The 13427-nt window shown below is 35.9% G+C and overlaps 1 pseudogene; it reads right to left on the reverse strand.

The window, feature by feature from the left end:
* Window positions 1-3153: 3153 nt before the first annotated feature.
* LOC107938819 (protein argonaute 4A-like) lies at window positions 3154-9561 on the reverse strand (annotated as a pseudogene).
* Between the last annotated feature and the right edge of the window lie 3866 nt (window positions 9562-13427).

The following is a 13427-nucleotide window of genomic DNA, read 5'->3' on the forward strand; positions in this document are numbered from 1 at the left end:
ACACCAAAATACACAAATTTTACCTATGGGTATTTTTCCAAATATGAACCCTAGGTTGAATAATTGCTAGCATAAGCTTAATCGAGCTACCGGGACTCCAAAAACGTAAAAATCATTAAAAACGAGGCTAGAACGGACTTACAATCGAGCTTGGAAGCTTGAAAAACCCTAGCCATGGTTTCTCCTTGCTATATTCGGCCATGGGGTTGAAGATGAGCAAAATTGGCTTTTAATTTTTTATTTTAATTCATTTTACCCCTAAATGACCAAAATGCCCTTACTACTAAACTTTCCAAAAATTCCATCCATGTCCAATTTTTGTCCATAGACTTAGAAATTGGTAAAATTCTGTTTAAGACCTCCTAATTAATATTTCAAAACAATTTCATACTAGAAACTTCTAGATTGCAAGTTTTGCAATTTATTCGATTTAGTCCCTAATTTCAATTTAAGCACTTTATGCATAAATTTTCTTCATAAAATTTTCACACAATCATGCAATCATATCATAGACCTCAAAATCATCATAAAATAATTATTTCTATCTCGGATTTTGTGGTCACGAAACTACTATTCTAACTAGGCCCAAAATCAGGATATTACAACTCTCCCCCCCCTTTAGGGATTTTCGTCCCTGAAAATCTTACCAGAAAAGTGGTCTTCACTTTTAATCTCATATTCGGTGCCAAAGAACTTTCACTTAGACTATACCTCCAATACATCTCTTTAATTTCTCATATGATCTGAAAGCTTACAGTCTCAACTCTCAACTGTTCTTAAATTTTCAAACCTTCTCAGTTTCCCATGATATCATGACATAAAACCCGGATCTCAACTTGATTTAATGGAGACCGGAATTCCAAGAAATCCGGATCTCAACTTGATTTCGAACATCATCACTCATTCATCTATTGAGCTTTCCACCTCATTCTTCTCGACATATCAATCATACACTACTCGTATGCCTCGAATCTTCTCCATCAATTTGGTCTACCGTACCATTCCCCGAATGTTACGACTGTGACAGCCCTAATGTCACCCTAGTCGAGAAGTGGTTTCGGAGCCACAAAACCGAGTCATAAAAATAATTAGCTGTCATATTTGATGCTTATTATATGTATATATGCATGTGTGAAAATTTTATATTTGAATTTTGTTTAATTGTAGGTGAATTTTAGTAAATAGGACTTATGTGAGAAAATTTAGAAATGTGCTAGGCAAATGTAAAGTGGCCTATTAATGCATGTTATAGAAATGGTGGGTTTGCATGTCAAATTGCCCAATATTTGAGCTAGTGGCCGGCCATGCTATGGGGCATAGCATATTTTAAGCATGGTGTGCTAATGTGGTATGTAGGAAACAATAAAATAAAAAGCTAGTAATAAAGAAATGGAAAAAGGAAAATAATGAAAACAAAGAAAAAAAATGTCCATCCTTTTTCATTCTTCTTGACCGAAATTCAAAAGGAAAGAAAAGAGGAAATGTTGAAGAGATTCGACCATGCTTGTAGCTAGGTTAAGGTAAGTTTGATGTTGTTCCATGAGATTCATGCATATTTTTTATGTTAGTTTAAGTTCTACCTAGCCCATGGTTTAAATCTTGCTATGTGATGAAGATGATACTCGGCCATGGGTGTTGTTTTCTTGGTTGGTGTTTGTTTCATGCTAAATCTAGATGAACAATGGGGGTTGTCATTTAGGTTAAGATCAAAGAAATTAATCTTGTTAAAACTTTGGACTAATAATGCCCATATGTGTGATAGCCGAACATAGACTTTGTTTAAAGTCTTGGTCAAAGGCCGGTTAAGTGTTTTGGAAATGATTAAGCTAGGTGTTTGATCTTTTTGGTTCGGCATAGTACATAAAATGTTGCTAGATAGAGAAAAAATTCGGCCAGCAAGAGGTGTGCTAAGGCCGAATATAATTTTGTATATTAATGAGTAATGCATGTGTTGAATTGATGGAATGGAGGGGATGTTTTAATAGTGCATATATGTGTATTAGCCAAGTTTTGAACTTGAAACAAAATGGTATTTGGTCAATACAAGTGACCATACTTGTAGAATGTATTAAGTATGCAATCGGCCTCAACATAGACATGCATGTTCGGCCACACGAATGAATGCATAGATTGATGTTGTACATTCGGCTATAGGTAAGCATAATGATGATCCTATCTTGACTTAGACAATCAGCTCAAGGAGAATTTGTTAAGTGCTTAGTTAATTGATATTAGGTTAATGATGTGTGTATTTGGTCATAAAGGTGCACATGAGGAAATGTTTGATTAATTGTACTAAATTGCTCAATGTGATTAAAAATGCCTATGACCATTTTGTATTTGAGCTAAAGGTGGCCATATGACCTATCAAACTCCTTGTCATATTCGGCCATAAGCAAGCATAATGAGACTTTAATAAGTTAAATTTGTTTGGATTAGCTCAAGAGCTTAGAGGACCACAGTTGGATAAGGGAAAGGAAAAAGTGATCGAATAGCCGCCGAAATTGTTCGACCACCTCCGAGGTAAGTTTTCGAGTAATGAAACTTAGATTATGATTCGATTAGATTATGTCACAAGCAAATCAAAATCATGCTCTTTGTATGTGACTATTAAGCCGAAATTTGTAAGTGTGATAAGTGTCTTGTGTTTGAGCTTTGGTAATGAAAATGAAATATGGATGTGTCATGATTTATTGATATATGTGCATGGTTATTCGAATGATATCCGGGCTAAGTCCCGAAGGCTTTTGTGCTAAGTGACTATATCCGGACTAAGATCCGAAGGCATTTGTGCGAGTTACTATATCCGGGCCAAAACCCGAAGGCATTTGTGCTAGCGATATATCCGGGCTAAGTCCTGAAGGCATTTATGCTAGTGACCATATCCGGGCTAAGACCCGAAGGCCTTGTGCGAGTGGTTATATCCGGCTAAATCCCAAAGATACTTGGGTTGGGAATGAGCGATCTTGCTGTAATAATTTCAATTAATACACTCGTAAAATCCCAACAATGAGGTATGTTTTGTACATGCATTGGATTAATTGATTCCTTTTAAGTAGTATTCGCTCAGTCGATTAATGAACTTCCGACCTTTGGCTAAGTTGATCTTTTGTGTGTGAATATAAGGGTTGGTAATGTGAAGTAAGTATGATATTGAGAATTTCTGCATATGATATTATCCGTTTAGCCATATGAATGCTACATTTTAGTTGTGTCTAATTTTATGGCTCAAAACTTACTAAGCATTAAATGCTTACTCCGCTTCTTTGAATCTCTGTTTTATAGATTTTGGTTCGTCAGCTATCAGACTCGGATTATTGAAGTCGAAGTCGCCCACACTATCAAAGCCCCTTTTGGTACACTTTTGGTTGAACTTTGTAATGGCATGTATAGGACTACCCTTTTTGTTGTTGGTCATGTACCCTTGGGTTTTGTATAAATTTGGATAGCCATGCGAAAATGGCTTAAATATACTTTGATCATAACATTATAATCGTTTTGTATGTTGTTCGTTGAGAGGTATGAAAATGTTTGGTAACGATTAGCCATTGGAATGGTTAATCATGATCATTTTGGTGCTATGTATGACAACCTGTAGTTGATTCATGGAAAACCATGAAATAGGTAAAGTTTACGTTAAAAACAGATGCTGACAGCAGCAGTGGTGTGTATTTGAAAAATCACTAAAAATAGTAGCAATGGAATTAAATAGTGAATAAATTATCTAATCGAACCTTGATGAATCTATTTTCATATGGAAGAAACAAAACGATCATATGAGTCGTATGTTAAGAGATGTTTAAGTTTTCGTAAAACAGGGCCAGAACAGTTTCTGGATTCCCTGTTCCAACTTGGGAAATTCATTACAAATTAACCAGAGATAATTAGAAGTCATGTCATATATGTATAGATTCCTTTTCGAGTCTAGTTTCTATAGAAACAAACGGCATCAGTATTGAAGCCCTGTACAGGGAGATATCCAAGTCGTAATGTGTGAAGATCAGAGTAGTCAAACCCTGAAACAGGGGAGACTTTAACTAATAAACTGTACTAATTGGCTTCACCAAAAATTCTAGAAAAACATTTGTAGATTGATATATGAGTCTAGTTTCAGGAAAAATTTACGAAACTGGTTTTCGAGTTTTGAAACTCAAGATATGATTTTTAAGGCGACAGTGATGCAGTAACCCGTTTGTCTGGAAATTTTTAAATGGACTGTGGAAATAAATGTATTATGTCTGTTAGCACCTCGTGTTCGACTCCGGCAACGGGCTCGGGTACGGGGTGTTATAACGACCCACTAAAGATGTTTATGAAGTGATCCTTTTTTAAGATCAATATTGCTTAAAACGTCCAACCACCTTTTGGACTGAAGAAGAAAATCTCTCGAGTATCTCCAACCCATACATATGAGAATTCCTTAAACAATTGTCTTGTTTCAGTTTCTTGTATTATCTAGAAATTTTTAGAGTAATATGCAAAACATCGTTTGTGAAGATATTTTAGTTCATCTATCAATATTTCAATGCTACATGCTTTATGAATAATGGGAGACAAATAAATTGATCTTGAGGATAATTAGATTTGGACAAATTATTGGTAGGAATGCAAAAAGATTAATGTGACAGTCTAAATTAGACCCTAGTTGGAATGTAGTTTTGGGGCCATAAGACCGAGTCCCAAGAATTTATTTAAAATTTAGTTGCATGTCCTCTATGTGTATTAGTGCATGTGTGAAAATTTGATGATTTAATTTAGACTTATGAATGTGAATTTCGTGTGATTGACTTAGTTGAGAACTTAAGAAAATATGATAGGGGAATGTGTAAGGACCAAATAATAACAAAGTGAGGGATCTTGGGTTTGCATGTCAAATTGCCAAAAAACCCAAGTAGTGGCCGGCCATGCCATGATGCCCATCCCTTAGGTTGAATTTCAATGCAATTATTTATTAGTTAACAATTAAAATAAATAAAAGAAAGGAATTAAAAAGGAAAAGATGAACAAAATGAGGAGGGAAGAAGGAGTGTTCATGTTTTCTTTCTTTTGCAATTGCCGTAACTAGAGGAAGAGGAAGAAGGAAGATTCGGCAAAGGTGGTCCTCTAGATTAAGGTATGTTCAAGGTTATTTTTGGAAGTATATACAGCCTTTGGGTGATGAGTCTAAATTCTATCTATCTCATGGTTGGATTTGGGGTTGTTGGAGAGTTAGGATTTGGCTAAGGAGCTTAAAAATTTTAGTTGATACCTTGATGCTATTAGCATGCTAGTTATATGGATGTGTTAAGTTGCTTGTTATGTTAGCATGAAAGTTGAAATTGTTAAGCTATTTTGTTGGAGGTGTCGAATTTAGGACTAAGAAAAGAATGAGTATTTGGCTAACATAGTGGAAAGGTGGGTGTTGCCGATTGTTAGATTTAGATTATGGGAGTGGCTATAATGGGCATTAAGATGTAGAACTTAAGAAATGTAGTTATATGTGGATTTACATGATGTTACAAATAGATGTGAAAATATGCTAGATTAGGAAAATTCGGTCAAGTGTTCATGAGATGAAATTAGGTGTTTAAATGATGTTATAGTTGACATTGTACATATATACATACATTCGGCCATCTAATTGAGTATGAAGGTGGTGTTAAATCTAATTGTGATGCCCATTCGGAAGTATATATACATATATATATACATAAGTATGCCCATTTGTGATGTTACCTTTAATTATGTGTATAATCGACTAAATGGGTAATTAGTGAGGATGGTTGCCGAATATACAAACATACATATGCATGTGTAATTGAATTATGAATGTTTAGCAAGATGGTTAAACTAGTTGATTTATTGATTAAGCTCAAGGAGTTAAAGGAGGAGAATCAAGCAAAGGCAAGGAAAAGATCATCGAGTAGCCGAGTTGGAACCGTCTTACCCAACACAAGGTAAGTCATTAAGCATATATTTGGTATTGATTTAAATAGTCATAATGTCTATGTAATTATGTCGAATGAAATGATAAATATATATATACACGTATGCATGGGGTGATGAAAGTATTGAATGAAAAAGAAAAGAGGTGAGGTGTATTGAGATGTAGATTTCGGCACTAAGTGTGCGGGTATAAACAATTATGATCATGAGATTGGCACTAAGTGTGCGGGTTTAAATTGCATAGCACTAAGTGTGCAAGTTTGATTGTATAGCACTAAGTGTGCGAGTTTGATTATGTAAGCACTAAGTGTGCGAGTTTGATTATATAACACTAAGTGTGCGGACTTACTATATGTTTTTGAAGCACTATTGACACTAAGTGTGCGACCTTATTGAGTTGGTCACGGACAGCGGACGAGTAAGTGTCTTGAGTTCATGGCTAATAGACGTTATGTTTATATTTGGAATTCTTGCTTGATAAGTTTTGAACCTATGTGATAATTATACTTGAAGTGACGTACATGAGATTCATCGTGGAATAGAGGGAATGTTATTTAGTTGCATGAATGTAACGAGAATGAAAGCATCCATGGAAAATGCCTCAAATACCATGTTGAGTAGCATATGAAAAATTGATGTAGTACTTTGTATGATATTGAGCCGAAAGGTCTAAGGAACCATGGCATAGTTGGTATGGGTGGAGAGAATTAACCCCTTTTCACTTGTTTTCTCGTGTGATAATTTATTAATGGATGATTATGTAATGCTTATGACTTACTGAGTTATATACTCACTCGGTGTTTGCTTGTCACCTACTTTAGGTTTCTTGGACTCATCTTTTTTGCGTGCTTGGGACCGTCATCGAAGTCATCACACCAGCTAGCAAGTTTTGGTACTTTCTTCTTAGTCGGTCTAGGAGAACATTTCGGCATGTATAGGCTATTATGTTGTGTTTGAACTTTGGTATGTAAACTTTCAGCCATGCGAAAATGGCATAAATGTTAATTTGGACTTTGGGTCCTATGATATTTAGTTATAAATCTTAGTAAATGGGTTTTATAATGTGGTCATGACTGATATTGGGCCAATTCGGTTTTGGTTGAATAATAGTTGAGGCCTATTCGATTTTTATGCCATATGTCATGGTTGATTATTTTTGGTGCTAAAATTCATGATATGGAAATAGTGTAGTAGGGAGATGTTTGACAATGATTAGCCTTTGGCATGGCTAGTCATGATCATAATTGGTGATAGGTATGATGAATCACTCGTTAGACCAAGGAAAATCACGAAATTGGCATAGTCTGCTTTAGTAACAGATGCTGACAGCAGCAGTGTTGTGAGATTGAAAAATCACTAAAAATAGTAGAAATGGAATTAAATAATGAATAAATTAGGTAATCGAATCTTGATGAGTCTATTTTCATATGGAAGAAACGAAACGACCATATGAACTTTATGTTAGGAGATAATTAAATTCTTGTGAAATAGTGCCAGAGCGATTTCTGGATCCCCTGTTATGACTTAGAAAATTCACCGTAAATTTTATCGAGATAATTAGAGGTTGTGCCTTATACGTACAGATTCGTTATCAAGTCTAGTTTCATTAGAGAGAAATGGCATAAGTATTGAAGCTCTGTAAAGGGATATAACTAAGTCGTAATGCACAAAGGTCAGAGTAGTCGAACCCAGGAACAGGGACGACTTTAACTAATAAACTGTACCAATTGGACCAACCAAAAATTCTACAAAAATTCTACCATATAGATATATGAGTCTAGTTCCGGGAAAAATTTACGGAACTGGATTTCAAGTTTCAGAACTCAAGATATGATTTTTTAAGTGACTAGTACGCAGATTGGCAGCTTGTCTGGGAAATTTTTAATAAGTGGTTTGAAGTCTGTTAACACCTCGTGTTCGACTCCGGCGACGGTCTCGGGTTCGGGGTGTTACAATTAACAGGTGAAAATATCTTCGCGAAGAAAAAGAATCCAAAGATAGTAAATAGGACAGAAATCAGATGCCCCAAATATCGCCGCTTGAGCGTCTATACACCAGCTCCATGAAGACTTTCTTGAGTTCAACATGTGTTTAAATGATCCGACGTAATTCGTTGATGCCTCGATATGTAACATACTTCACTTCTCATCGAATCCGGTATAGCAAGGTCACTGTATGACTTTCCAAATTTGAGCTGCCCTTTCGGGTTTTCAACTCAAAACCCCTTTGGTCTCAAGGCGCCTTTTGCGGGTTTTCACCTTGGCCTATCCAATTTTTTCTTTTTTCTTTTTTCTCTTTTTTCTTTCTATTTTTTCTCTTTTTCTTTTCTTTTTTTATTTTTTTTTGAAATAGAAGTCCCAAAGTGCCCTTTGCAGGTTTTCACCTTGGCGTCCCTTCACTTTCAGACAAAGTACTCCTTGACCGAGTCCGAATGCACTGGATCAGATAAATTCTTCCTATCCATTTCTTGTCAAAATCAGTGCACCTCTAGAGAAAGCCCTCTTCGCAACATATGACCCTTCCCAATTCGGCATCCTTTTGCATCGGAAGGATCTCTTTCAGCACAAGGTTTCCTTTATGAAATTCTTTTGGACGCACCTTCTTTGTCATAAGTCTGTGTCATCCATTCTTGGTACATTTGCTTAGGATGAATACTTTCAAGTTAATTTTACTAGAGGTATTCAATTCTTGACTCCACCAAAACTTGAAGGAAAAATCTTGATTCATAAACCCATGAGAAAAGGATTGCCCCAGCAGTAGTCCTAGCTGTTATTTGTCAAACCCTACAAAAAGATGGTTCAATGATTCTCAGCAGACAAGAATGAAGTTGATGACTTTATCCTTCAACCTGGAAAGCTAAGGTACAGAGATTACTCCCGGAGCATACATCCCACCATGACTCGATGATGTTTCTGAAGTATCTTCATAAATTACCCCCAACTGTGAAGCTGCCAAATGAGCGTAGCAAATAGGAGCCACAACAAATATGGATGTGGTGCTCATTTGATACATATAGGATAGAGAATGAACAAACTCTTGCAGATCATCAGCCGAAAACCCAACTTGGTCTAAGAGAACATGATAGTGGGTCTGCCTCGTGATTCCAATCATTCCAGCATGGGTACCAAGACAAAAATCATTGTTCTTTCGATGGCATACTTTGTTGTTAATGATAGTACCATGTAGCACATTGTCAGGAGATCCCTGCTGAAAAAACTTGGTATGATGGTTTTTTGTACAACAATAACCACAATCTTTAGGGTTCCACTTCTCGTCAAGGAACTTGCAAGCCTCAATAACTTGATCAAAACTTGATTGAATTGAGACTCGCTAACCCTATCCCTGAAAATAATGATTTGATCAGGTTTCCTCTTCCCTAAACTTGTATAGAAGTCTAAGAGAGCTTCCTTCATGATACCCTCATCCACTTTGTCAGAAACTGGTTTTGAAGAAAGAATCTATCATTTTAAGCTTCAGAGACTGTGTGTAGCCTGATGCCCCATAGCTGGAAATCAATGGCCTCCGCCAGGAGCTAACCATCGCAGCTATTGACGGCACATCAGACTGCTCAGGAAAGCCAAACAATGCACCCATTCCAAGGATGATGGTTGGAACCTTTGAAACAACTGGAATTGAAGGTGTTTGCCCCAGCGTAAGCATAGAAAGTAGGCGGTAGTTTCTTATGCCAATTTTTACCAGTCTCGGTCATCTTCTATGATTTGTTTTTTCCTTCTTTTTCCTTTCTTTTGGCAACCTTTGTTGTGCTGTGGTATGGCGCATTATCTTTGAAAAAACCTTAAACTTTTGGCATTGTGCAGTTATATATAATCTTTTTTTTTTTAAATGGATGACTTTTGACTTTGTAATATTGGCATATGAAGCTATCTCCCCCTGTTAATGGAGTAGTTGACGTCCACAAAGATGAGTCATTGTCAGCTTGAAACTTTTGACGAGCTCGGGCCCATAACATACATGCCCCATAAGTCTTGACTCCTTTAAATTTGGCATTCATTGTACAACTGATGCGATCCCTATTCATGGTGGACCAATAGTGCCCCAAAACCTCATGTTTATCTTGGCAATTGCAAATCCTCCTATATGCGTCTTTGGACCACATTTTTGAATTCCCATAACAGTCTCAACAAGGTCTTGTTTTGTCTCCTCAGCTAATTTCAATTTCGCAATCTTTCCTTCCTCTAAGGCTATATTTCCTACCACCACTTCATAGGGTAAAAACCATTTTCAACAAATTCAGAAACAAGTCACAATTTTTGTCACCTTCAAAGTACTGAGATTCCTCTAAACATATATCGCACTCAAAAGGAACTCTGAATCTATAGTATCGTTACCTGTGTCATTGATATCTAGGGATCTATGATAGGCACACAAAAGAATATACAAGGAATAAATGAATTAAAGAATGACTATTTACATGAAATGAAAATTTATAAAGAATGTCAAAGGTCAAAAGAATCAGAATGAAAGAATATTTACTCGGATAAATAATAAAAGTATGTTTTAATAAAAATGTCTGAACATGAGCCACTTCTCAAAAGAAATCTCATTACTCCTAGGCTTTAGAGCAACAAGAGTGTTCTGAATATTACTCCGTAAAATTCCTAAAGATTACAGGAAGTTCTTCTGTAGTCCAATTGTTTAAAGAACTTCCCGGTTCGTAAGGGCGAATGCCCTCAAGGTTTCTTTGTTCAGTCCCTTCCTCATGTATGACATTGATGGGATGATTTTTATTTCCAAACACCCCCTTCTCCGGGTAAGCTATCCCTCCTGACACAAAAGTCAGGGATATGTAAGGGAACGTCGTTAATTCCCATTCAATTTCTTTTTTCACTTAGGCGTGACTCTCTTCTCTCTCTCTCTTTTTCTTTCTCTTTTTAATAACTTTAACTAATTAGGGTCTTTTTATAATTTTGAATGCAAATGATACAATGAAATGCTATAAGATGCAAATGAATGCAAAAGGTATCGATTTCGATTCAATCTCATTTAGAAAACTTTATTTAGAAAAAGAATATCTTTACATATAAATGGATTACAAATACGCTTTCACCCTAATGCCTAAAGTTTTAACAACAAAACAAACTCTTGGCCACGATCAGATTGTAGCTCATATTGGTGCTCAATATGTCAGCCTGTGCCGCTAATGTCTGTAAATAATCAGCTGCCTCCTGAGTTTGAGCTACGACCTCACCTGTGGGGTAATCCGTGCAGCTAAGGGCACCTCCTCCAATACCTGTGAAGTTGTTTTGATTATTTTGAGATAGATTAGCGAATAGGTAGGTGTCCCGTTCTTCAGTGTGCTACCTTAAAATAATATCCTATATCCTCAATGTTTCTTGAGAGCTTTCAGATTTCTACCCACGCAGAGCATCCTGCCCCGGTACCTTCATAGCATAGCTAATCTCTAAAGGTCTTTGTATGATACGATCTTCTTTAATCGCTTTTTTTCACACTTACTTGAGCTATCTAGGCCATCGGGGCTTGCATTTCCATTGTTTCTGATAAGTACAACAGTAAACTCAAGCTTGTTGTTTGGTAGCGGTCCTATAATAAACGAGCTTTTTACCATCATAGGCAAAATTCTTTCCATCCAACTCATTTTTGTAGGTCTCATGCACTCTATGAATCACTTTCCTTCCAAAACCCTTACCATCCACATGGCAACCGTCTTCATATGAAAGAGAAATGCTATAATGGTAGAAGTGTCCATCAATACTCCCACACTCACTTTGAATTGCTCATCTATCCTCCTGTCAAGCAAATACTGCAAGTCTCCTTTGTTATTGTAGAACAACTGCTTGGCTTCATTACTCCATTTCCTTTAACTCCTGGAGATTATTTTGTGCCACGCTGATGCGAGTGTAACCCCATAATTCTGATGTGTATCCTTCAGCATTTCCTTTGACCATTTATGGACGTTAGCGTTGCCCTCCATTCTATCAAGAAGTCTGTTCTCCATAATAAAACTTAATAACTTAGAAACTAACCGTGAATCAATACCTTTTAAATGCAAAATGACATGCACAAAAGAAAGAAAACAGTCAGTATCATATGATATTAATAAACATAAAGATAACCTAAGTATAATTCTATCTATATTGAGCTCTTATGGTTTTTCTATATGTGGTTTGTTTCTAAATTTTGAGGTACCTGACCCAAGCAAATTCCTCGATCCTCGCCCATTATAGGCTCATTTGAATCGAGTTCAATTCAGGGGAATACATTTCCCTATGGCTACACGGAGATGAAAATCTCACGAAACCATAGGTACGGATGTATCCCGAAAGTGATCCACTATCCTGCACAGAGGCAAAAACCTCACGAAGGCGTAGCTTCTCACTCCCACTTAAGAGTGTGACCACAACGGTCATGCAAATCCAATGCGTATCAGAGTATAGCAACACATGTAATAATACAAACACATGTAATGCAAAGAGGATTAAATTTTAAAATTTTTAATTTTCGACATTAAAACAAAAGATAATCAATTACACGGCTTGACTCTCTTATTAGTCCCCAGTGGAGTCGCCAAGCTGTCGAAACCATTTTTTTAAATTGAGTTTTGGAAAATGGGTATCGACTTTAAGAAAAATGAAAACGGGAGTCGCCACCAATCTTTTTAGGTGTGATTGGATCACCTTATAAAATGTTTTGTTTTAAAACATTAATTTTGGTCTATGAAAGTCGAAAAAATGGATCCGAGAGTCGGTTACGTACGAGGAAGGGTTAGCACCCTCGTAACGCCCAAAAATTGGTACCTAATTGATTATCAAGTGTTTTTAATGTCAGAAATTTGAAAGTTTTAAGATGCAAACTTCTTTTAATTAGAATGTCTCAATTTTGAAAATTAAGGCTCACTTATTTTAAACGAGTCAAAACATCACATCCAGTAAGTTAGGACGCAACATTTTAAAACCTTCAAAACTAAGCTCGTCTTTCGAAAATTTCTATCTCGAAACAACAAAATGCCATATCCAGTAAGTTAGGACACTATGTTTTGAAATCTCGAAATAATTGTTTAAATTTTGAAAACTCAAAATCACTTAGAAGGGTGTTTGACTATTCGAATTCAACGAGAAAAGTCGCAACCCAGTAAGTTAGGGCACTACCTTTCTCGAAGTTTCCAAACATCAAGCATTGCCTTTTATTTTTTTTTAAAAAAAACCTTGGAATATTATTTGAAATGACGTTTTAGGATGACATATTAATGCATCATGAAGCATAGATGTACAAAATATTCTAACATTTCCATACAAACATAAATAATATCATTAAGACAAAACTAAATAACATGAACATACGTTTAATGAAAAAAATCATACTAGGGTAAATATAAGATAATAAACAAATAAAAACATGAGTAAACTAAAAGAAAAACATAATACATGCAAAAATTATACAACGATATATATCATAAAATAGCACATAAAAAATAATTAAACATAGCATATAAAAAAATGAAACTATGCACAAATAAGATAAAT

The sequence above is a fragment of the Gossypium hirsutum genome, chromosome A12 (assembly GCF_007990345.1).
Source record: "Gossypium hirsutum isolate 1008001.06 chromosome A12, Gossypium_hirsutum_v2.1, whole genome shotgun sequence".
Lineage (NCBI taxonomy): Eukaryota > Viridiplantae > Streptophyta > Magnoliopsida > Malvales > Malvaceae > Gossypium > Gossypium hirsutum.